This window comes from Choloepus didactylus, chromosome 10 (assembly GCF_015220235.1).
Source record: "Choloepus didactylus isolate mChoDid1 chromosome 10, mChoDid1.pri, whole genome shotgun sequence".
In the NCBI taxonomy this organism is placed as follows: Eukaryota; Metazoa; Chordata; class Mammalia; order Pilosa; family Megalonychidae; genus Choloepus; species Choloepus didactylus.
In genome coordinates, this window is record NC_051316.1 from 104,488,750 (window position 1) to 104,516,118 (window position 27,369).

The window sequence follows — 27,369 nt, forward strand, 5'->3', positions numbered from 1 at the left end:
AATTAAATAGAACACAAATTATTGTGTTGAACACAAAAACATCAACAATGCCAACACTGGCTCTGAAAAGATTATAAAAATTAAAAATTCCTAGATAAACTAGACTGATCAAGAAAACAAAGAAAGATAAGATACAAATTACCAATAATCAATTTGAGGAATGAAGAGGACATAACTAAAGATTCTTCATAAATTAAAAGGAAAATAAATAAACATTATGAACTTTATGCCAATACAGTTAATAATATATAAAAGATAAAAATGATTGAAAAACAATTTTCTAAAAACTGAATCAAAAATAAATTTAAAAATAAAACATGAATGAGAACTTCCCTACACAGAAAGCTTCAGACTTTGATTTCTTCACTGGTAAATTCTATCAGATACTTAGATAAAACATGATATCATTGTTAGGCAGGCTCTTTAAGAAAATAAAGGAGAGGACTCATTTTAAACTCTAGTTATGAGACCAGCGTAATCCTATCACTGAAACCTGGAAAGGATATTAAAAGAAAAAATGTATAGCCATATGTTTCTCATGAACAGAGATGCAAACATCCTCAACAAATTAGCAAATGGAATCCAGCAATATCCATATAACCAAATGTGTTTTATCCCAAGATTTATAAAGTTAGATTAAGGTTCAACATTCAACAATGTATTTCACCACACATACAGAAAGAAAAAAAACACATGGTCTTGACCACTAGAGGCAAAAAAATCATTTGAAAAATTCAACACCCTTCCTCATGTAACTATCAACAAATGTGAATAAAAGGGATTTTCCTGTAACTGATAAACAGCATATACTAAAAACTCAAACTTATTTCATTATTAACCATGATATATTGAATGCTTTCCTCCTAAGATTAGAGAAAAGGCAAGGGTTTCTGCTTTCACCACTGCTCTTGAATCTTGTACTGTAGTTACAATAGGCAAAAATAAAGATGTAAAAATCATTTTAAAGAGTTGGAAAGGAAGAAGTAAAAGAAAATTTATTCACAGCCAACAACTAATTACATAGAAAACCATAACAAATGCACAAAAACACATAAGCATGAGTAAGTGAATTTAGCAAGGTGAAAGGATACAAGACAAATGTACAAAAACCAACTATATAGATATATACTTGCAAGAAACAAGTGGAAAATGAAGTTAACACAAAAGAATTCCATTTGAAATGACATAAAAAGTCATAATCCTTAGGTAAAATGTTAAGCAAAAAATGGTTCTACACTGAATACTACAAAACATTTCATAGAGAAATTAAGGAGGACCTAAATAAATCAGAGATTCATTTATTGTTAAGAATTATAGTTTCAATGCAATTTCAATTAAAACCAAGCAGAATTTATAATGAAATTAACAAGGAGATTCTAAAAAATATCCTAAGAAATCTCTCTAAGAAAATGCAAAGGATTTAGAATAACCAATCAATTTTGAAAAAGAGAGTTGGAGACTCATATTCCTTAATGTAAGGACAATACAAAAACTTCAGTAATCAAGACAATGTGATACTGGCATAAGGATAGGAAAATTGATTAGTGGACCAGAATAGATTCCGTATATGATCAACCAGTTTTCAGTTAGAGGTGGTGAAGTAATTCAATGGAGATAGGATAAATTTTCAACAACTGTTATTAGAATAACTGGATATCTAATTTAAACACAAACACATACCCCTTTGGCTTTTGCTTACACCAAATATAACAATCAATTTGAGATCTATTGTAGACCTCCATGTTAAAAAAAAAAAAAAAAAAAAAGAAAACAAAACAGCTAACACTATAATGTTTAGAAATAAACATAGGAAAAATGTTTTCACCACCTTTGGCAACCAAATAATTTTTTGAGAGGATCCAAGAAGCACTCATCAAAAAAGAAAACAAATAAATGAAAACCAGCAGTAGATTGGACTTCATCCAACAATAAATACTTCTGTTCTTCAAAAGATATCTTTCAGAAAATAAAAAGGCAAGCCAAAAACTTGGAGAAAATAAACACAATACATATATCTGACAAAGAATTCTATTTAGTATACATAATGATCACCTATAAATTAATGATTAAAAGATAATCAATTATAAATGGGAAAATTACCTTATCAGACGTTTTACAAAAGAATATATATCACTAGCCAATGTTCACAATCGAAGTTCTTCCATTGTTATGGGGAAATAAAATTAAATCCACAGTTATATGTCTTCCTATTCCCACTAGAATGACTAAAATTAAAAAGACTTATAATACCAGATGTTGGTGAGGATGTGGAACAACTGGAATGTTTACACAATGTTGATAGGAACACAAAATGGTACAACCATTTTTGAAACAGTTTAGGAACTTCTTTCCAAGTTAATATACCTACCCTATAATCCAGCAACTCTACTCCAAGGTAATGAAACGCAAATTTATGTTCACAAAAAAATTCTTGTATAAGAGTGTCTGTAGAAGCATTATTTATCATAACGGAAAGTGGAAACAGTCCAAATTCCATCAACAGGTATTTTGGGAATATTCATATTTTGAACATTATTCAAAAAATAGAAATGAACTTTAGATACATGCAATAATATGAATGCATTTTTAAAAGATTATGTTGAATAAAAGGAGACAAACACACAAGAATATATAGTGTACGATTCTATTCAAATGACCTTGAAGGACTTGCAAAACTAGGCTTTGTTAAAAGATATCAGGTAAGTGGTTGTCTGAGGGGAGGGGTGGATTAACCCCAGGAGAAAATTTTCTGAGGATACAGTAATATTCAATATCTTGACTGAATGTTGGTTACGCTGGGGTATACATTCTCAAAACTTACCAAACTGTACACTGGAAATAAATGCATTTTAATTAAGTTTACCTTATTTAAACAGTAAAGGAATCTAGAGTACCTAATATTTGTTTCTTGAGTGCTTCCAATTTGCAAGGCCTTATTCTAAGCAACTTATATGAATCATAGCATTTATTTCTCACAGCCACCTCATAAGGGTGGGGTGATCTACCTGATTTTACAGAAGAGGAAGTTGAGGCACTGGAAAATTAGTCAAGGTCAAATAGCAAAAATACTGCAGAGCTGAGAGTCGATTCCAAGCAGTCTTAAACCAAAGCCAGAACTCTTAATGTTTAAGCTGTCATCAAGCCTTCTTGAACATCTACAACCATAGGTACTGTCACTCACTTCGGAGAAATCCAAGTTCATGATCCAGGTCTGCCATTTCTGAAAAGTTGTCATCATTTAACGTTTGCTTAGAATGGTAATGAACACTAAAAGACACCGGCAATAAATGGTGGGGAAAGATATTATTTAAATGGTGACTAGAGGCTCTAAACAGCATCCTCGAGCTGCAAGCAGGGAGGCAGGCTGTCAAGATCCATCAAGGGGAGTAAGCTTCTCAGTGTGAGGCTGATCAGACAGCACCTAGAATACCGTAAACAGTTCTGGGCATCTCAACACAAGAGAGCTGTCAAGAAATTGGAAGAGATTCAAAGAGCATCGGGGAGCATGATTAAATGACTAGGGGAATTGATTTATGAGAAAAGATTAAAAGAACTAAGTACTGTCTGCATAGTGGAGCATAACTAAGGAGGGACAGACTAACAACATAAATATTTGAAGGGTTCATACACAGAAGAAGGAGAAAGATTGTTAATACTGCCCCACAGAGGTATAAACACAAATTAGAGGATGGAAGACAAAAACGAAAATGTTGTCCAAATATCAGGAAACATGTCCTGACGAGGAGTTCAATTAGATTTTGAAGGAGCTTCCCAGAGGAGAAGTAGAGTTCCACTCATCCAAGCCATTGACAATCAGCCCTGACACAGAATAACAACATTCTCACACTCTTGGGTCTAGAAGCAGAAAAATGTGCTTTTATGGAAGAATTCTCCCTACTACTGGAAGTATACTAAGGATAATAATTGCCATGATAATTACAGTGCCTCCAGTCCTTTCATATTTGATCCTTATAGCAATTCTTTGTGGGAAGTATTCCACCTGCTTTACAAATCACGATGCTGAGATTCAGAAAAGCTATACAGAGCTTGCAGTTGCTGAGGTATAAGGCAACGAGCCCATTCCTGTTTTTAAAGTTTTAAAGTTTATATCTATTCCATGAATGGATAGATATGAGCAAGTTCTGTGTTGACCATTCTGAATATAGAACCAATATTTTCTGTCAGATGAGAGCTAGGGCAGGTCAGTGTCTGATGCAAGACAATCTTAGCTGGATTTCAGGACAACAAATTTTTTTTTCAAAGGAAATATTAGGCTTCAAAAACTTTATTCTGGGGAATGCGTATTGCCTCATACACTTTTTTTTTTAAGTTCAGTTTTATTGAAATATATTCACATACAATACAGTCATCTATAGCATACAATCAACTGTTCACAGTATGATCATATAGTTATGCATTCATCACCACAATATATTTCTGAACATTTTCCTTACATCAGAAAGAATCAGAATAAGAATAAAAAATAAAAGAGAAAAAAGAACACTCAAACCATCCCCCCCATCCCACCCTATTTGTCATTTAGTTTTTATCCCCATTTTTCTACTCATCCATCCATACACTAGATAAAGGGGGTGTGATCCACAGGTTTTCACAGTCACACTGTCATCCCTTGTAATCTACATTATTATATAATTGTCTTCAGGAGTCCAGACTGCTGGGTTGGAGTTTTGTAGTTTCAGGTATTTACTTCTAGCTATTCCAATACATTAAAACCTAAGAGGTGTTATCTATGTAGCGCATAAGAATGTCCACCAGAGTGACCTCTCAACTCCATTTGAAATCTCTCAGCCACTGAAACTATTTCATCTCATTTTGCATCCCCCTTTTGGTTAAGAAGGCCTCAGTTCACTTTTATATCAATGACACTGCAAGCTCTCAAGAAACTATGTAAACTTTTATTCATTAATTGTTTATAATTTATTTATTTATTCATTACATATATATTGAATGATATAAATGCACTAGAATTTGCACTGAGAATACAGCTATGAACTAGTCAAAGTCCCTGCCCTCAAGGAGCTTATATTCTAGTTGGGGAGAAAGAGAATAAAGAAATGTATATTTAGGGGAAAAACAGGGAGTGATAGGTGCAGTTAAGAAAGATAAACCAAATAAGAACATAGATTAGGATGGGGGTTGTGATTAGCAAGTTTAGATCTAGTGGTTGGTGAAGGTCAAACTAGAAAATTAACATTTGAGCACAAGCTCAGTTGAAGTCAGGGAGTGAGCTACACAAAAATCTTGGAAAAAGCGTATCAGGCAGAGGAAAGAGCAAGGGCAAAACCCTGGGATAGGCCAGGTTGGTTGTCTGAGAAACAGTAGTCAAGGGTTCACTGTATCTGAGTGGAGCAAGGAAGTAGTAAGAGATGACATACAAGGTGCAGGCATGGACCAGATTCTAAAGTGTGAAATTGTGATTGTAAGTTCTCTCTACTCTGACAGCAGAAACCATTGGAGAATTTTGAGTGGGCAAGGAACATGATCTCTCCTATGTTTAAAAGAATCATTTTGGGTGCTGTGCTGAACGCATTATAAGCAGAAAGATCAGTTAAGGGTGTTCTGCAATAATTCAGGTGAGAGATAATGATGGCTTGGACCAGTGTGGCAATAGTAGAGACAGGGAGAAATGATCAGATTTTGAGGGTATAAACAACAGGATTGGTCAATGAGTTGGGTGTGAGGTAAAGAAATGTATCCTTATGTTACAGTCACATTGCATTGCATTTTTTCTGTCTTTCTTTCTTAACTACGAGTCCCTTAAAAACAAATATTAATCACTATATGTATAACACCGAGAAATGTTGGGCACATATTAACCAATTAATAAATGTGAATTTGTTCAGTGACATGCTCAGCTTCTTCTATTTCTGTGTGTCATAAAGAAAATCAAACTGAGAAATCTTGCTCATGTCACTTCACAAAACATATCTCAATTTCTCCATTTGTATTTTGAAGATGTGAGGTTAGTTCATTGGGATTGCTATTTTCAATTTAAGGTTGTAAACTTTTGAGAAGGTGTGATTGCAGCATAGTTAATAAGAGCCCTTTTTCAAGACTAAGGTTGCCTGGGATCGAATCTCCTCTCTTAAATTTATTTGCTGTCTGAACTTGACCAATTTACTAGTACCCTTACTTCCTCATCTTCAAAATGAGAAAATCCCTAGAAACTCCACTCAGGTTTTACAAGTGGTTTTGCAAATGGAATGAGCAAGACTCTTGGCTTGGATCCACTCCAGTTTCATTCAGAAGAGTTCTACTTTTATCAGTGTCCATATTGATTATCTATATAAAATTTCATTAAAGGAAAGAGTTCTATGGGTAGAAAATGAATAGGAAAGCACTTGTGAAATAATACCTATGGTCTCTTCTAATTTAATGCTTGTCAGGTCACTCAACAAAATCTTATGAAACACCCAAACAAGGCATAGTGCTAGATGCTTCAGATACAGTATCAAATCTAATAGGCAAAACTCTGCCCTCAGAGGGCGAATAGTATAGAGCTATATTGTTGCCTAGGAAGTCCAGGGATCCCTAAAGGGTCTGTATATTTTTTCAGAGAGCCAGGAACTCTCTGATATTGTACAAAATGTTTTTCTTTTCTCCTGGGAAGACCATGTATTATTTTCCTTAGAATTTTCTTTAAAAGCTTTTTAATTGAAATATCATGAATCGAATTCTTTAAAAATCTGTGATCTTCAAAAATTAAGAACCACAAATGTCAGGATTAAAGTGTCTTCCATCTTTCTGCATCCTAACCTTTGTGCATCCCATGTTTCTTTTGTTTCCTCTGCAACTTTGCTAATAAGATAGATGGATCTATGCATAGTAGAAACATGCACTGTTTTCTTTCACATCGATAACACAGATTACCAAAAAAGATTTTCAAAAGTGCAGACCAGAGTGACATCATCAACATGGCAACATAAGACATCCCCTAAAAAAGCCTCTCCAGAGATTTAATGAATGAAAGGACAAATCCCAACAAAGAAAAGCCCAGGATCAAATGACTTCACAACCATCATTCCAGGAAGAATTACTATCAGTCATGCTTGAACTCTTCCAAAATATTGAAGAGGAGGGAACACTACTTAACTCATACTATGAGGCCAAATCACCCTAATACCAAAGCCAGATAAAGATACTACAAGAAAAAAAAAATTACAGACCAATTTCTCTTATGAATATAGATGCAAAAACCTTTAGCAAAATAATTGCAAACTGAATTCAACAGTAAGACAAAAATAATTATACACCATGACCAGGTGGGTTTTATCCCAGGTACGCAAGGGAGGTTCAACATAAGAAAATCAATTAATGTAACATACTACATTAACAAAATGAAGGGGAAAAACCAAATGATCCTCTCTAAAGTGTGACATGGTGATTGTAAGTTCACAAAGATTGAGGCAGAAAAGACATTTGACAAAATTCAGCATTATTTCTTTATAAAAATATTTAGAAACATAGGAACAGAAGGAAACTTCTTCATCATTATAAAGGGCATGTTTGATAAACCCACAGCTAACCTGATACACAGTGGTGAAAGACTGAAAGCTTTCCCTCTAAGATCTGGAACAAGACAAGGATGCCCACTGACACCATTGTTTTCAATATTGTACTGGAAGTTATAGAGCAGTTAGGCAATAAAAAGGAAAAAAAAGGCATCCAAATTGGAAAAGAAGAAGTAAAACTTTCACTATTTGAGTATGATATGATCCTATATATATAGAAATTTCTGAAAAACTACAACAAAGGTATTAGAGCTGATAAATGAATTCAGCAAAGTGGCAGTGTAAAGATCAATATACAAAAATCAGCAGTGCTTCTATACATTAGTAATGAACAATCTGAGGAGGAAATCTGGAAAAAAAAATCCATTTATAATAGAAACTAAAGGAATCAGATATTTAGGAACAAATTTAACCAAAGATGTAAAAGACTTGTAGGTAGAAAACTACAAAACATCGCTAAAAGAAATCACAGATGAACTAAATAAATCGAAAGACATTCCATGTTCATGGACTGGAAGACCAAATATCAATAAGATGTCAATTCTACCCAAAACTATTTGCAGAGTCAATGCAATAACAACAAAAATTCCAACAGCCTACTTTGCAGAAATGGAAAAGCCAATTACCAGATTTATTTGGAAGGATTAGTAGCCCCAATAGCTAAAAACATCTTGAAAAAAACAACGAAGTTGGAAGACTCAGGCTTCCTGATTTTAAAGCTTATTACAAAGCTACAGTGGTCAAAACAGTATGGTACTGGCACAAGGGCAGATATATAGACCAATGGAATCAAATTGAGAGTTCAGAAATAAACCCTCCATCTATGGCAAATTGATTTTTGAAAAGGCTGCCAAGTCCACTCAATTGGAGAAGACCAGTCTAGTCAGCAATGGTTCTGGGAGAACTGGATATTCATATGCTAAAGAATGAAAGAGGTCCTTTATCTGCCACCATACACAAAAATTAACTCAAAATGTATGAAAACCTACATAGAAGAACCAGGACTATAACACTCCCTAGAGAGAAAATATAGGAAAGCATCTTTAAGATCTCGTGTTGGGCAATGGTTTCTTAGACTTTATACTCAACACATAAGCAATGAAACAAAAAAACAGATAAATGGGACCTCATAAAAATTAAAAAACTTTTGAGCATCAAAGTACTTTTGTCACAAAGGTGACAGACAACCTACTCAACCAGAAATAATATTTGGAAACCACATATCTGAGAAGAGTTTAATATCCAGAATAGATAAAGAAATCCTACAATTCAACAATAAAAGGACAAACAACCTAATTTAAAAATGGGCAAAAGACTTGAATAGACATTTCTCCAAAGAAGATATACAAATCGATAAAAAGTACATGAAAAGATGTTCAACATCACTAGTTATTAGGCAAATGCAAATCCAAACTCCAGTGAGGTGAGATATCATTTCACACCTACTAGAATGGCTGCTATTGAAAAAAAAACCTAAAAATTACAAGTATTGGAGAAGTTGTTGAGAAATAAGAATACTCATTCATTGCTAGTGGGAATGTAAAATTGTGTAGCCACAATGTAACACAGTTTGGCAGTTCCCTAGGAACCTAAGTATAGAATTACCATATGATCTGGCAATCCCGCTACTAGGTATATATCCAAAAGAACTGAAAGCAGGGATGCAAACAGATATTTGCACACTGATGTTCACAGCAGCATTATTCACAATTGCCAAAAGGAAAATTGTCCATCAACTGATGAATGGATAAACAAAATGCTGTATATACATATGATGGAATATTACACAGCAGTAAGAAGAAAGGAAGTCCTGATCCATGCGACTGCATGGATGGACCTTGAAGACATTATGATGAGTGAAATAAGTAAGACACTAAAGGAAAAAATATTGTGTTATCTCACAATATGAACTAATCATAATAAAAACACTGATAAATTTAGAATCTAGAATATAGGTTACCAGGGGATAGATCAGGGGTAGAAAATGGGGAGTTGATGCTTAATTTGTACAGAATTTCTATTTAGGTTGATTATGAAGATTTGCAAAAGGATGCTGGTGACAGTAGCACATTATTGTGAGGGTAATTAATGGCATGGAATTACGTATGTGAAGGTGGTTGAAAGGGGGAAGTTTGGGATCCTGAATGTTACTACAGTGAAAGTTAAAGATAAAACATGAGACTGTGTAACACAGTTTAATAAATAAATGAATTATGGAGCTTTGAAAAAAAAGTACAGGTCAAATCCAAATACAAGAAAGCATCCCTTTCTTTCCCCATTTACACATGCAAATTGATAAAAAAATAAAGCAAGATATAACATACCAGAAAATATTCACTCAACTGCATTTCTTTTTCCAATATTGATTTCTCTTTAAGAAATAAGTTGCTAAAGATCATCTCCCAGAGAGAAGAGTTTGGCTGGTAAGAGGATCTGTTCAGGCAAGAGGAGTTAAAAGTGTTCAGAGCCACTGCCCATTGAAAATCAATCAGAAGTACTGATAAAGTATTTCTAACATTGTAGTGGAAGTCGGTGAAATAGGATTCCATTTATGCAATTTGGATTTCAAGGCAACTTTTTTATTTTCTTTTTTATTATCAACAGACCTGAGGTCTATTCTCAGCTCTACAACAAATTAACTTTGTGATAAAAACAAACAAAAAGCTCAGTTATTCTAAGCCTTAGTTTCCTCATCTGTAAAACCAAACTTAAAGCTCTAAGTTCATTGGAAATGTATCTGTTTTTTTTTTTTCCAAAACTGTACCTCTAATACCTAGCACATAATAGGAAAAATGTCTTGAATGAATGAATGAGGGTTTGGAAGCACCATTGTATAGCACAGAGCTCAATTAAGGAAATAGACACGAATTGTGCATCCAAGTTTCCGCTATTACCATACACATGACCTTAGAAAGTTTCCTCAGTTTTCTCATATATAAAATTAGCTTAGTACTAATGTATCACAAGGGAGGTGAATGATAAGAATTAAATAACATAATGTATGTGAATAACATTTTCCCAACAAGAAAATACTTATGCAATCCTACCTATCCCATTGCGATCTCTGCAGTAGACTTTGAGCTCAACTATTCTTTGTTCCTCTAGTGATCTTCGGAGTCCAAGGAGGAGCCTAACAATTTCCAGTACTCCATTTAGCTTCCCATGAGTTAGTGGGTCTTAGACAATAAAATCCAGAGCAAATACCTGAAAATCACAGCTGTTGCTGAAGCCCAAACATATCTTTCAATTTTTTTCTTTATTTCCCCCGCTTTTTTGCTGGTTCAGTTGTCAGATTATATATATAATCTATATAATCTCTCTCTATATATAAAATCCTAAAGAAAAAAATAAATGCAAAAAATCCCTCTGAACAAGCAGTGCATGTACCCAAATTATCATAAAATATAATAAATGTTATATATATATATTTTTATATGTAATATATATTGCCTTTTACATGAAAATTGCCAGAGGTATTTGGGGGCTTGATTCAATGACAACCTTTCTCTGATGGATGAAGGTTTTTCAAACATGATTTTCCAAGAGAAGAAAATTTGGTTTTATATGGCATACTTCATACTTGGGATTCCAAAAGAGCATCATAGAGCAACATGTTAGATCCTCTACTCTTAGGAAGTGCAGCCAGATTCCAAAGCTTTTGTGCATCCAGCAGTAAGTCATGCTGAGTTCTGATCAACTGGCTGTTTTACCAGATAGAAATGGCGTGCTTTGCCTGAACTGGGACTACAGAGAGGGCTTCCAAAGGGGTAGTCAATTGTATATATATAGTGAGAAGTTGGGTTTTGAGATTCAATAAACCAGATACTAATAGAGCTATAGATGAGAAATGGAAAATATGCTGAAAGTAGCAAAGTGAACTGCCTCAGCTCCAGGATTTCTGCTGTTGCTCTAGAAGCTACATGTGCAGGCCAGACTTCATTAGTTCCTCAAATCCAGCTGTTTTGGAGAGTGCTGCTGCTTCAGGTCACAGTGTACCACAATGCACAATGAAGTGAATTCATCCCAGACACTCCTTGAGCTGTTTTACTGCTCTGACACACTACCCTGACGCAAACATTTGACCAAGACCATTTTTCACATAGGTTTATTATCATCTCCCTCTCACTGGTCACCTCTTGCTAATCTGACATCTAATTCTCTTATTCATTTCTTCAGTACTTCTTTCCTGAAATATTTCACTGGTTCTTTTAATGGTCTTGTGTACAAATCCACAAAACATAAATTACCAGATTAGGCTAATCATGTCACGTTGCAGCATAGACTATTGAATCTTCAGGCAATCCTGTGGAGTAGGTATTATTGTCCCCATTTTATGAATGAGTGATACACTCATGAACTTTGAAACTGAAAGGGAAAATTTAATCCCCAGTATGTGTGCCCCTCATTGTTTGTTTCCATATTATCGCTCTTAATATATTGTTTAATGATTTTTCCATCCAAATGCCCATCTTTTAAACTAGACTGTAAATTCCTTAGAGGCTTAGATTCTATTTCATCTAATTTTTTTTTAATCTCTGTTGCCTAGAACAGAGTGAATGCTAGGTAAATTTTTTGGATGAATTTTTAAATGCATGCATGCATGAATTCATTAAAATGAAGAGTGTGGACAGTTCTCTATTTCTTTAAAGAGGGGAGGATGTACTACTTCCCAAAGTGTGTTTCAGGAAATTTATTGTGATAAACTATGGAAAATAAAAAGTTCTAAGGTCTAGTAAGATTTTACAAATTGAAGAAGAATCTCCTCTTGAGTATTTTCAAAGCAGACTCTGAGAAGTCACAGTGTAGACAAATTTATTTAATTTTGTCTAATGTAGGTGTTACAAAATTGATTTGATCACAGGTGCCATCCTCCTTTCCTTTCTCTCCCTCCTCCTCTTCCTCCTCCTTCTTTCATAATATAAATTAACACCCCCCTCAAAAAAAAATAATGATTACACAAATGTAAACTAAAATCCCTGAGTCAGAATGTTATTTGTTCTGAGTCTTTAAGGTACTGCCTGTAGCCAGGACACTCTTCAGGCATCTTCAGTCTGAGATTCCATAGAACTAGGCAGAAGACACCTTGGAAGTTCAGAAGTTTAGTCCTGAGACATTCCTTCTCTGAGTCATCTGTCATGTTTTTGAGAGTTTAATATAAGCTTTTGATAGCATGCTTTTCTCCAATGATTGGAAGAGTCCAGGGAATGTTAAAAACAACTGAGCTAAAGGATTGGATATGTGGAGAAGGCACAGTGTCACTACCTGCATCACACACTAAGAGTCTTTTATTGGAGAACAGAGGCAGGCACCAAGCTCTGCACATTTTTCCAGCCTGAAGAAGCCTGAAGGAATCATAAGCCAGTTCGCAGCACTGACTCACAGTCTCTGAAATGGTGAGGATGGAAAATCACTGCTCTGAGTAGCAACAAAATGAAATATTTCTGAACACCTTTCCCTGACAGGTTTAAAAAAGCAAAGGAAGGAGGGCTGCTGCCTGTGAAAGTCTGGGATGAATGTACTGAGAGCAGTTATTTTAGTGGCACTGGTGATAAAAATTAAATGGGGGCCGTATGGGAGATGTATATTTCCTTAGAATGTGTTGAGACAAATGCAGGCTTTTAGAGGCTGGGCAGAGTTGGCCAAGCACACAAAGTCACAACAGTGACAGGGTGAGGTGCGAGGGAAACCAATTAAGACACACTTTGCAAAAGTGGAGGAGATAACAGTTAGGGAAATCTAGGGCAGCTGGTAAAATACTCAATTCTGGCAATGCAAGGAAGAGAGAGGGAAGGAGGAATATAGGAAGAAGGAAGCAAAAGAAGGAGGAAAGGGAAAGAAAGGAAGAGGGATAGACTAGAGAAAAGAACTAGGAATGAACTTAAGGGGGGGAAGCAGGAGAGGAAAGAGGAAAGGCATGTGTGTTTACCCTTGCAAATGAATATTAAACCAAAAGAACCAGAGTCACACTGACCTGGGTTAGGAACCCAAGTCTGCCACTTAGTAGCACGGATCTTGGACAAATTATACAATCACTCTGAACTGTGGTTTCTCATATTTGAAATGGAAGTAGGAGTATCTATCTCACTGAGTCATTTTATTGTTTAAATTAGATAATGTACATGAAATTCCTAGCACCATGCCTGATATAGCATTAGCATTGGAAACAAAGTCACTTTTTAAAAAATTGATATCATAAATACCCAGGCAAAAAGTGGAAAAGAGCAATGTTCCTGGCATGATGAGTTCTAGGTATGCATGTTCATTTATGTTATTATTTTTTGTAGTAGTAGTGCCATCATCATCTCTTATTTCAGATAAGGATGAACTTATAATTTATGCCTGTGCTTCTGAAACCGGGTTCTGTAGACCATTTATTGCTGTTGGTGGCTCATGAAAAGAGGGAAATATCACTGTTGTCCAAATCAGAGTAGCAGTTTCAAGAAACAGAGAGCCATTCTGTCTAGCCCTGGGAAAGGGCATTATGCGGGTGATATAGAGTTGGGCAGAGAACCCAAGTTCAAAAAGAGGCTGCTGGATCTCTCAGGAATCCCAGACAAGTAAAGGACACTGCACCTGCAGACAGTGAGCTTCTCCATCTTTCTGGATGGATGTAGTCTCTCATGTCCTCTTTTCTTTAGGCAGGTCAAACTTCTCTGCCTCCAGATGCAAGTGGGCTGAATCATACTGCTGTACCAAGGGGGGACTGAACTCTTGAGTGTTTACCAGCACCATTCCGGAGAGAAGATAGATGGAGTTCCAATTTCTAACCTTCAGAGAAAGACTGTGATCCGCCCAGCTTGACGCAGGAAACTTCCATGGTCTAACAACCTGAGAACAGAGGACTGGAGGAAAGTTCTCAAGAAAAGATTAATTAGAAATCTGAAGGGGAAAAAAAAGTCTTTGTCCTTAGTCTTTGGTGAATCATCAGGCTGTTTACATTCGAAAGACACCCAAAATGTCCTCTCACAAAAGAAATCTATTCATCTTTGTTTAACAGAGCTTTTTTTTTTTTAATTGAGGTCGTTCACATACCATACAATTATCCAAAGATCTGAAGTGTACAATCAGTTGCCCCTGGTACCATAATACAGCTGTGCATCCATCACCACAATTAATCTTTTTTCAATTTTTAGAACATGTTCATTACTCCAGAAAAGCAATAAAGACGAAAAAGGAAACTCAAACCCTTCGATACCCCTAATCACCGCCCCCCCATTACTGACTCATAGTATTGGTACAGTACATTTGTTACTGTTGACAAAAGAACGTTAAAACACTACTAACCGTAGTACATAGTTTTCAATAGGTATATTTTTTTCCTATATGCCCCTCTATTATTGATTTCTAGTTATGGTGTCATATATTTGTTCTGGTTCATGAAAGAGTTTTGTCATAGTTGTACAGTTAATCATGGATATTGCCCACTGCAAGATTCACTGTTTTATACATTCCCATCTTTTGACCTCCAACTTTCTTTCTGGTGACATATATAACTCTGAGCTTCCCCTTTCCACCTCATTCACGCACGATTCAGCACTGTTAATTATTCTCACAACGTGTTGCCATCATCTCTGTCCATTTCCAAACATTTAAGTTCAACCAAGTTGAACCTTCTGCTCACAATAAGTAACCGCTCCCCATTCTTTAGCATCATTCTACATCCTGGTAATTTATATTTCATGTCTATGTGTTTACATATTATAATTAATTCATATTAGTGAGACCATGCAATATTTGTCCTTACGTGTCTGACTTATTTCACTCAATATAGTGCCCTCAAGATTTCTTCATCAACCCATTTTTTTTAAGAAGGTTTTGTTCACATACCACACATTCCATCCTAAGAAAAAAATCGATGGTTCCCTGTACAGTCCTGTATTTATGTATTCATAAATATGCAATCACCACTATCTATATAAGAACATCTCTATTTCTTCCACAAAGAAGGAGGAAAAGTCAAAGAAGGTAGAGAGACAAAAGAAAAAGAAAAAAAGAAAGAGAGAAAAAGATGAAAAAAAAGACAGCTAGGAAGCAACAAAAGGAAAGATAGCATTATACTAAGTAGAATATAGAGTCAGACAACATCACCAATGCCAAGAGTTCCAATCCCCTCCCTTATGTCCCCCTCTTACATGCATTTAGCTTTGGTATATTGCCTTTGTTACATGAGAGGAAGCATAATACAATGCTTCTGTTAATCATAGTCTCTAGTTTGCATTGATTGTATTTTCCCCCCAATACCTCCCTATTTTTAACACCTTGCAAGGTTGACATTAACTTGTTCTCCCTCACGAAAAACATATTTGTACATTTTATCACAATTGTTGAGCACTCTAGGTTTCACTGAGTTACACAGTCCCAGTCTTTATCTTTCCTCTTTCCTTCTGATGTCCCACATACTCCTAACCTTCCTCTTTCAGTCATACTCACAGTCATCTTTGTTCTGTGTACTTACATTGCTGTGCTATCATCACCCAAAATTGTGTTCCAAACCTCTCACTCCTGTCTTTTCCTATCTGTCTGCAGTGCTTCCTTTAGTATTTCCTGTAGATTAGGTATCTTGTTCACAAACTCTCTCACTCTGTTTGTCAGAGAATATTTTGAACTCTCCATCATATTTGAAGGACAGTTTTGCTGGATATAGGATTCCTGGTTGGCGATTTTTCTCTTTCAGTATCTTAAATATATCAAACCACTTCCTTCTTGCCTCCAGAGTTTCTGCTGAGAAATCTGCACATAGTCTTATCAAGCTTCCTTTGTATGTGATGGATTGCTTTTCTCTTGCTGCTTTCAGAATTCTCTCTTTGTCTTTGACATTTGATAATCTAATTATTAAGTGTCTTGGCATAAGTCTATTCAGATCTATTCTGTTTGGGTATGCTGAGCTTCTTGGATCTGTAATTTTATGTCTTTCATAAGAGATGGGAAATTTTCATAGATTATTTCCTCTATTATTGCCTCTGCCCCCTTTACCTTCTCTTCTCCTCCTGGGACACCCATGACATGTACATTCATGCATTACATGTTATAATTCAATTCCCTGAGATGTTTCTCATATTTTTCCATTCTTTTCCCTATCTGTTCTTTTGTGTTAGGCTTTCATGTGTCTTGTTCTCCAGTTCCTGAGTGTTTTCTTCTGCCTCTTGAGATCCAGTGTTGTGTTCCCATTGTGTCTTTCATCTCTTGTATTGTGCCTTTCATTTCCATAGATTCTGCCTGTTGTTTTTTCAAACTTTCAATTTCCACCTTATGTATGCCCAGTGTTTTCTTTACATGCTTCATCTCTTTTGCCATTTCTTCCCTAAACTTTTTGAATTGATTTAGCATTAGTTGTTTCAACACCTGTATCTCAGTAGAGGTATAAGTTTGTTCCTTTGACTGGACCATAACTTCATTTTTCTTAGTGTACATTGTAGTTTTCTGTTGTCTAAGCACCTGGTTTCCTTGGTTACCCCAATCAGGTTTTCCCAGACTGGAACGGAATCAGGTCCCAGAAGGGGGCAATATTCAGTATCAGATTTCCCTGAGGATGTGTCTTAGAAGATTGACACACCCTGTGAGGCCTCAAACCTCTGCACTTTTCCTAACCTGCCCAGCAGGTGGTGCCTGTCAGCCTGTCACTCCTGACTGGTGTAAGGAGGGGTGGCCTACTTAGTTTCTGTTTTGGCTGTTTTCTCCCAGGCTCTGGCAACTGGTTCTGAATAGAAGGGAGGTAGTAGAGCTGGACACCACCTTCTTCCTCTTAGGGAAGATACACCCCCTAGGGAGTTTTTATCTGCATTTAAATAGGTTCTTTGTCTCTCTGAATCTGCTATCACCACCCTTGTCTGGGTCAGAGTGCTGGGAACTAAAAATGGTTGAGGCTTTCTCCACTGAGCTGCTCAGGTTGAGAGAGAGAAAAAGGGACAGAAAGTCCTCTTTCAGGGCCAGTCCATGGTCCCCAATTTCACTCATCAGCCAGAGATAGCATCAGTCCTCTGGGCTCCCCCTCCCAGGACAGAGAAGTCCCTTGGCTCTTCAAGGTCAGTCATCACTAAAAGCCTCTGCCTGTTTGTTGGGGATTTGTAGCTTACATTGAACAGTCCACATTTGCCAATTAAAACCCAAGTTGGAGATGGACTGAGGTATATTTGCTTGTTCAGAGAGTGCTGCTGTCTATCACAGCAAGGCTTTGCAGTTCAGGCTGCTATGGGGGCACAGTGTTCCTGGATTGGGTCCACAGTTTCTTCTCACAGATTCCACGCTGCAATCTCAGGCATTCCTCCCAATACAGGTTGGTGCACGATGTGTGGACAGTCACAGTTGTCCCCCAGCAGTTATTCCAGATCATTTACTGGTTGTTCCTTGTTGTTTATTAGTTGCTCTAGGGAGACTAACTCCCACTCCTCTCTATGCTGTCATCTTCTTCCATCTCTTAACACAGCTTTTTCAAAACTTATTGGACCAAAGAACCTTTGATTAAGATCAGAACACACGATGAAACTGTATGTGATTCATGGGACATATGGGATTTTAAAGCTAAGGGAAGAGTTTCAGAAATTTAAACACAAAAGGAGTATAACAATCAGTGGTTCTACATGGCTCCATTTCACAAGTGAGGAAAACAGAGACTTAGAGAAATGGATATATACATGGTCACATAGCTAGGTGGTGACAACACTAGTACCTGAATCTAATTCCCTGAATTCTCAGCATAGTACTCTTCTCCCACACTCTGCAGATTTCCAAGAGCTGCTGTTGTTGATGTACTAGCAGATAATATCTGAAGCTGGCTGCCATCTGAACACCTAACCTATTAAACTCTTGGAGATTAGCATCTTGAGATTGTTTTGTTTTGTTTTTAAAGGAATCCAGTGGAAAAATAACATCTAATTCCCTTGGCTGGGAAGTGGCTGCTCTATAAAGTGAAAGATGTCTGGAGAATGAATCCAGTATGAAACCCTTCTGGACTGCAAAGTCCTTCAGCCACTACATTCATTAAAAGCTTCTTAATTTCTGTGACAAAAGTTGGTAGCAATTATCAATCACCAGTGACCTTTTCTGGGATAGATTCAGTGATGGGCAAACTAGCAGTATTAGAATGTGACAACTCAGTATCCAAAACACTCCCTTTTTACAATCAGCCACTCTCTTCCACACCTTGCACATATAAACAGTTCTATATCCTGGCTTCTTAATTTTATTGCAAGATCATAAATCTTTAAATAAATATGCTCCAAGATCAGCCAATAAAAGGCAATTAGACGTTTCATTTGCATCCAAAGTATAGCTATTTTGCAGGATTTGGCTCTTTAGCAGGGGACATAATGAAATATAAGATGAAGATAACAATGAAACTAATCTTTACTTGCTCAGTTACTTCATATGGTGCCTTCCCTGGCTCCTGCTACCTTCAACTTGTCTTTTGTCTGTTGTGTGACTTAGCCACATCCAGACGACCGGGGCCAATATAGAAAGGCTCAAAATAGAAAGGCTCAAGAATGCTACTTTGTTCCTTTGGATGGCTGAACATCAAATTGAGTTTCCTGGGTTCTATCCCTGATGTATCTTGCTTCTAGTAACTGGATTCTTTCTCTGTTCTTCTGATTAGATATCCACCTTTTATCAGTTTTAGTAACTTAATCACACTTTTGTTCTTATGTGCCTTTTTCAGAGCATGGGTAATGTGTCAGGTTGTGGTGTGGTTCAAAATTATATATTTGAATCTCAGACTAATCTTGCCAGCTTTATGACCTTGGGGAAGTTCTTTAACCTAACTTAGACTCACTTTTATTTTTTGAAATATGGGGGTGATTATACCTACCATCCGGATTGTTATGAAATCCAAAATAAATGTTGCATATGAAACACCTGATGTTCTATATGCATTTAAAAATGATAATTACTTATTTTGGTACTATTCTAGGTCTTTCAAATTGGATATTCATTTATTCTTTTCTTGCTCTTGTCCCTCATCACCATACTCCCACTATTCTTTGGTGCACCTGCCTACCATCTCCACCTGGATCTCTCAGATGCTAAAGGGCCATAGTCTGTCTGGGAATAGATTTATTTATTATCCTTACTCTTCTAGATTTACCTTCAGCTTCCTTTTAAGGGGATGAGTCTGTATCTGTTGTATCTGTTGATTCCACTGAGTATGTGAATTTTCCAATCTTAGAACCTTCCCAATTTGATCTCTCTCTCTCTTGCACTTAGCTCTTATTCTTAGTCTTCACATTGGATACATACCACACAAACCATATGCCATTGTCTATGTTCTCAATAACACCCAATAACACGGTAATTGATTGTCTCAGAAAACGTGGGACAAGATTTTTTTTAAAATGTAATAGATAAATACTAATACTTATATCACCTATTATGATCTACTTTATGCTTTATCTTTAAACTACTGCAATTTATAGCTTCTATTAAACTTTCTCAACAATTAAATTCACTTTGAAGATTCTCCCATAATGGAAATCAGGGACAAAGTTATTACATAAGTAACGTCAGCAAGCTTTTGAAATGAACAATAGACTTGCAAAATATATGAATTTCACTGAAGATGAAAATGTCAAATAGGCATTAAGCCATTTATAGGTTTTCCATTTATTTATTTTTAATTTCAACAGACATTCAACTGAGTGCATTCCCCATTATGGTTGCTGAGAGGAAACATAAACATGAATGCAAAAAGGACTTTATACTTATACGAACTTTCTCTTTGGTGAGGGAAACAAAGGTGGAATAGATAATCCAATGACTAAACAGGGAAAGATGATGGAAATTCAAAATGTGAAGTAGTTAATCTCAAGATTATAACTTAAAACATTGTCATTTTCATGGAAACAGGCTGCCTTCAAGTCCAATCTGAATGGTGTGGTCAAGGAATAAAAAGTCATAGTACGAGAAAGTCTCTTCAATCTCATACCAATGGGACTTGCTGCATGGTAGATGTGCTGGTTTGGATATATTATGTCCCCCCCTCACCGTAAAGCCACTTATTTAATACAATCTTGTGGGGGCAGACTGATTAGTCTGTTGACTAGGGTGGAGCCTCTGATTGAATCATTTCCCTGGAAGTGTGAAAATGTGGACCCTGCGCATTCAGGGCTGGTCTTGAGAGAAGGATGACTTCAAAGACAGAACCATGGAAGCTAAGGTCTGGAGCCAAGAAACCTTGGGCCAGGAGAGTGGACTTACCCATGCATGTTGAAAGGGTGAGTTTGTCCTGGAGGCAGAGTCTGGGCCCTCAATGCTCAGGAAGAGTGCTGCCACCCCAGGCCTCAGAGAGGGTGGAGCACATTCCCTTGACTGGGGAGAGCCTGGCCACCACCCCACTGCTCTGTAGGGGTAGAGCGTGGGCCCCAGTGATGGAAAAGAGTCCAGGTGCCACCCCTATGTTTGAGGAGAGTGGGGCCAAGAAGAAGGTAGTCTCTCCAATGTGTGGATGTATTGGAGCACTCACCCCAGCATTTGGAGAGAAACAGGCTGCCATGAAGGCCCTTGGCAGGAGAGTTGGACTCCTACTCTCTCAAGCCTCAAGGTTAAAATGTAATTCTATTAATGACTCTCAGACTTTGAAATCTAATGAAGTATGCCCTGTAGGTTTTAGGAACTGTTTTGGTCCCATGACCCCTGTTTTCCTTTCAGTTTCACCCTATGGCAATGTGAACATTTATCCTACAACTGTGCCTCCTTTGTATATTGGCAGCAGATAACTTGTTCTGAGTTTCACAGGTCCACAGCCAGAGGCGAATGTTAAGACTTGTACTTAATTGTCTATATTGTGATGGAATGAATATATTTTGCATTTGTAAAGAAAATGTCTTATTGGGGTCCAGGGGATGGAATGTGCCAGTTTGGATATATGATGCCCCCCAGAAAGACCATATTCTTTAATGCAATCTTTTAGGGGCAGACTGATTAGTCTGTTGATTAGCGTGGAACCTCTGATTGAGTTATTTCCATGGAGGTGTGCAACACTCCCATTCAGGGTGGGTTTTGATTAATTCATTGGAGTATCTAAGAGAGCACGAGAGCTGACACAGATGCTGATGCTTGGAGACACTTGGAGATGCAGACAGAAGGATGTTTGGAGATGCTATGCTAAGAGATGAAGCCCAGAGTTTGCCCTGGAGAAGCTAAGAAAGGACCCCCAGATGCTTAGAGAGAAACACCCTGGGAGAAAGAAGCAAGGATGCACAGGAGCTGGGAGAGAGGAGCTAAGACAGAAGCCCAGAGACATTTTGGAGAAAGCCATTTTGAAACACAACCCAGGAGCAAAGGACTAGCAGAAGCCAGCCATGTGACTTCCCAGCTGACAGAGGTGTTCTGGATGCCATCAGCCATTCTTCAATAAAGGTATCCTCTTGTTGATGCCTTAGTTTGGGCACTTTCATGACCTTAGAACTGTAAATTTGTAAACTAATAAATCCCCTTTATAAAAGCCAATCCATTTCTGGTATTTTGCATTAGCAAACTGGAACAGTAGCATATAGGAGGAAGTTATCAAGTAGTGGCAGGGGGCAAGAAGGAGATTGGCTCAAGATTTTAAGCCAGAAGCCTATGATAAAGAGATCAAATATGCATATCTGATTGAGGACAAGATCGTACAATGTAGGCAATGAACTCTAAATGAAGACAGATGGACAACTGGTACTGTACTGAGTACCAGAAGTGTACAGATAAATCAGTATTTGACTCTACCCTCAGAGAGTCCATCTTATAAAGAAGACAGAAAGTTGATGAAAATAGGAATGAATTTAGGGGAATCATAGAGAGATAATATAATAGCAATATGCATTGGTAGCAGAGAGGAGGAAGCATGCCTGAACATGAGGGGTAACACTTGGGAGAGAGTAAGTATAACTGGATCAGTAGAAGTTTTCAAAAGATGGGGAAATGATACGCCAAGACAGGGAACAATTTGAAGTTTAAAGGAAACTTCAGTGAAGACATAAGAAAGAAAAAAAAAAACACAGAAGTCTGATTTTCACTAGTTTTTTAAAGACTCTATTAACAGAGTTTTATTTAAACTGGCTGAAACAAATTTTTCAATGTACTTTCAGGCTTAGTATCAGACTTTTTCTTTCCTACACACTCTCTGATCTTATTCCACAGCTTTGAATATCATCTATACTTCATGTCTCCCAAAGTTTCCTATCACTTGTAAACATCAGATTCATGTATACTACTGCCTACCTAACATCTCCTCTTGACATTTTAATAGTCATCACAAACATAAAGTGTCTAAAATTTTACTCTGTACCTCCCCTACTTAAAAAACTATTCCACATAGAGACTTTCTTATTTCAGTTATGGTACATTTTCCCCACTTTCTCTGACCAAAAATCTTGGAATCATTTTTGATTCCTCTCTTTCTCTCAAACCCATTTCCAATCTGATCACTAATACTTTTGTTCCTACATTCAAAGTATATCCAGAATTTGATCATTTGTTACCATCTCCACTGCCACCTGTGGTCCAAGCCACCATTGCCTCTCACCTAGACTACTGAAACAGCCTCCTAGCTACTCTCCCTCCTTCCACCCTCATCATCCCCATTCCCATCAATTCTGAGTACAGCATCCAGAGCAATCATGCTAAAATGCAAGTCAGATAATGTCACCCCCCTGCTCAAATCCTTCCAGCAAGTGGGTTCCCATCTCACTAAGAGTGAGTCCCTAGGTGATCCACATTCAAACCTTCTGATCTCAGCTCATTCTTTCACCAGTCTCAATTTATTGCTCCTTTGAACTTATTGTTCCATTTGCCTGTAGCATGCTTCTCCCAGGTACAGAAATGGCTTGTTCCCTTCCTTCCTTTAGGTAATTGCCTCAGATAACCATAGTAGGAGCTCAATAAATGTTTATTGAATGAATGAGTGAATGAATGAATAAGAGATTCTAAAGTTAAAGGCATATAATATGCTAGAGCCAGAAGTAATCTTAGGGATCATCTAGGACAGTTCAATCAATTTTACAGATTAATAATCCAAATATTTTAAAATGAACTGATCTGGGTCAGGAATGTAGGTCTCCTAATGTATAGTTTAGGCTACCACTTTTCAGACTATATCTCCAAATACAAATACAATGCCTGGTTTGGAGCAAGCACCCAATGAGTCTCTTTTGAATGAATGTTTCCCCCACTCCATATTGACGGCCTTAATTTTGGCTGGGTTGTAAGAAGTAGAATATAATACATCTGAAGGTTATTTTAACTGTAAGATTCTACTGGACAGCCATCCTAAATCTCCTAGCTAGTTGCTATAATCATACTTCCCTTCCTTCCCCTATTCTTTCTCTCAACCTTTTTTCACAGGTTTTATGAGACTCCAAAAACAAAGAATACTACAAAATAATCTGTCTTTGAGATGTGAAATAAACAACTTCAGAATAGAATATAATGATTATGTATCCCTGGTAGTCTGACCAGATCCTTGGCCATGGTTGGCATGATTTGGAAACCATATCAGAGCCAATTTAGGCAGACAGGATTGTTGGTGGAATCAGGTGTGTCCAGGGGATTTAGGTTGGATCGTTTACCAGGAATATTTTAATTCCTGAAATCCTATCTTTAACAATTTATCATATCTCCTTCCTCCTTCTCTAGATTTTTTTTTCTTTTAATGCAAGAATAAACAATTCATTCTTTGAATCCACATGTATTTTTAGAGATGTAATTGTCTTTATGTCATTAATGTTGAGCATAATGGACATAGCATCATTCTCATGAAGTCTACACCCCAATGAGGGGCAGACTTTAGTAAAATAATTACATAAGCATATAAAAAACTATGGTAAGTGCAATGAATGAAAATAGCCATTTGCCATGAGAAGATGTAGCTAGTCTTGAGGTGGAGACGGTCATGAAGAAGCCACAAGTGAACTAGGACCCAAAAGATAAAGAACATTTTCTAGGAGGTCTTTTGAAGACGGAAGAGGGACAGACTTTTCCAGGAAGGGCTGAAAACCCATGCAAAGATTCTGAAAAGGAGTGGTAGGGAGTCTACAGCTTTTACTGGAGTAAAAAGAACAAAGCCAAGACAAGGCTACAAATATAAGTAAAGACAAGATTTTTAGTCTTTAAGGGTAATGGGGAAAGTTTTGAGGTGGTATAGATTCATCAGTGTGTATGAACTAACACATTTAGATTTTCAGATAGAGTCATAAACAGGATTAGTTGTTAGTGGCTAAAATGAAAAACTGTTTTTGAACTTTACTTTTATCTGATTCAAACTTTCCCCAGATGCTATTACAAATCTGTACATACCTTGAAATTTGTTAGCTTTACCACACATATGCACATATTTTGAGTATTTTCCTTCTATAGAATTTCAGCTTAAATAAATTTCCATCTTTGTTTTCCAGAAACACTCCTAGTGTTTGAGTTTAAAAAAATGAGTTCAATCTTGGTTCACTTTTAGGTTTCAGCAATAGTTCAATCCAGGTCTTGATTTGCCTGAACCATTTTATCTTCCCTGAGAAATATCAGTCTTGCCTAGATCTGCTCCTTAGATGAAATAGAGTTGATAGTTTCAGTTTCACAAGAACTCATATTAGAAGCTATTTCTCTTTTAAATAATAACAGAATTTCAGGCAAAGCTGGTCAGGCGGCAAAGTTTCATAAAGCTGTGAACGATAGGCTAGTACTGGAATTGATTCAGATGTTTAATTATTCTTTGAGAGAAGGTTGTCTGGAGGCTTCACACAAGAAGGGCCTTTATTGATTTTATTATTCAAGAAAGGTAATAATTTTGATATTAAAAAAAACAAGGACCAATTCCTCTGTTAAGCAATAATGACAAAATGTTTGTCAAAATACTGCTAGCAACTGGGAGAATGAAGGGGCCAAAGAACCCCTCTCCTTTATTTCATGTCATCAGTCTTGTGGTCACCAAACCTGCAGGGAATGTCACAATAATGTAGGCTGTATTCGAGAGATTTTTGAACTTGAGAAAAGATACACCCATTTCTTTTGCATTTACGTCAGCATCAGACTAATGTCTGATGGAGTGCACTGTAATAATAAGTCCAGTAGCTTCAGACATCAGCCTGTATTTTTTTAAGGAAGCTGGAAGTCATTTAGTTTAGATAGGGAATGACCATGGGAGGTCCAAGATAACTGGGTCAGGTAGTACAAAAACATTAATACATTTCATATGTTGTCAGTGAACCAAAGCAGATGGAATTTACAGAGGGATTGAGGATAGATAAAAGATGAAGCAATAATGTAACAAGTAAACTGAAAACTTGGAAGTATTGTGAAGAGTGTTCATTGAGTTGAATTTAGAAATTCTACATTTTAGGTCTAGTGCTGCTCCTAACTAACACCATATTTTTGGGACTATCACTTTGCTTTTTTGGGCTTCAGTTCCAGCACCTAAAATGAGACTAATAATAAATTAATTAATTAATTACAAAAAAAAAAAAAAAACACTCTGAAACCCTTCCCCAAGCCTGTGATTTAATAAAGGCTCCTTGCAAAAATGATAGGAGAGTTTGGTAGTATTAGTAAAGTTGGCTAAAGGGAAATTAAAAGAAAAAATGAAGAAGGAAACATATGTATATTTCCCAGGAATGAGGGGAGAAAGAAGTGGGATGGAGTAGAAATAGGAGACTATGGGAATGAATGGAGTTTCTAGAAGAAAAACAAGCTGGAAGGAGATGTTTATACTGAGAGAACACAGCCATTCATACTAGAATCTGGAATTCCAAGCTTATATTAGTAGTCCAGACTCTACACACCAAATTTCAAATGTGAACAGAGTCAAGTTATTCAACATTTTAAGTTGGGTTTGCACATTGGTGAATATGGCTAGGAGTCTAAAGAAAATTCAAAAACTAAATGGCAGCCGTCAATGCCAGGAGTTCTGTTTGGAGTTCTGTTCATCAGATTTGGAAAGTCTGTGTATTCTCCACCCCTTGGCCCCTCTATTTATTGAGCATCTCATATAATCCTGAAACCTAAGTGTTCATAACCTCACTTTATATGGGATATATGAAATACTGATTTAAGGTGTAACAGCTAAAATGCTGATATGTATGTCATGGAATTAGTCTATAGCTCTTTCTGTAACTAGGCGAGGACCACCTCCAAAGTGATTTCTCCCCTCTTATTGGTCTGTGTCCATCAAGAAACACTCTGGATCTACTAGATCACTGGAAAATTCAGACATGGAAGCAGGAGGTCTTCAGTGAAGGGTATATGAATCTACATCTGAAAACCACTGGGGCCATAAAGAACTATATGTCAGCACTCAGGGAACTGTCTCTTACACTGTACAGATTGATTTCTTAAATAGTTTCTCCTGAGCTAACTTTCCTGTGAAGGTTACAGGAAAGAGACAGTGGAGCGACCACAAAGGAGGCTCATTTAGCAGTAAAGGGTGACCACTAGTTAATGACCTTCAGTGCAGAAATGGGAATGGGAATGGAAGGAAGGTGACATATTTGGCAGACAGGTTAAAAATGACTGAATTGAACTTGGTGGTTGACTGGATTTGGCAAATGAGAGAGAGGGAGAAGTATATAGTGATTTTTTTTTTTGACTTGGCAATTGGAACAGCTATCACTTATGAAAAAGAGAAATGCACTGGTGTGAAGCAAGGTCCTTTCCTTTACCAGGTGATCTGTCTCACAAAGGTGTTTACGCATATGTGCTAGTTTCAACCATGTGATGATGCATACTTTGTTGTTTTCACCTCTTTGAACAAGTCCAGTACAGCCACACTCCAGGAGGAGAGTTATACCACTGCTTCATTTTCCTTTGCCTAGTTAGACCAAATAAGAACAGGCAAAGGAAGTTGCCCATGAACAGCAGGGTTGGTTCTTATTTCTCAGTGTGA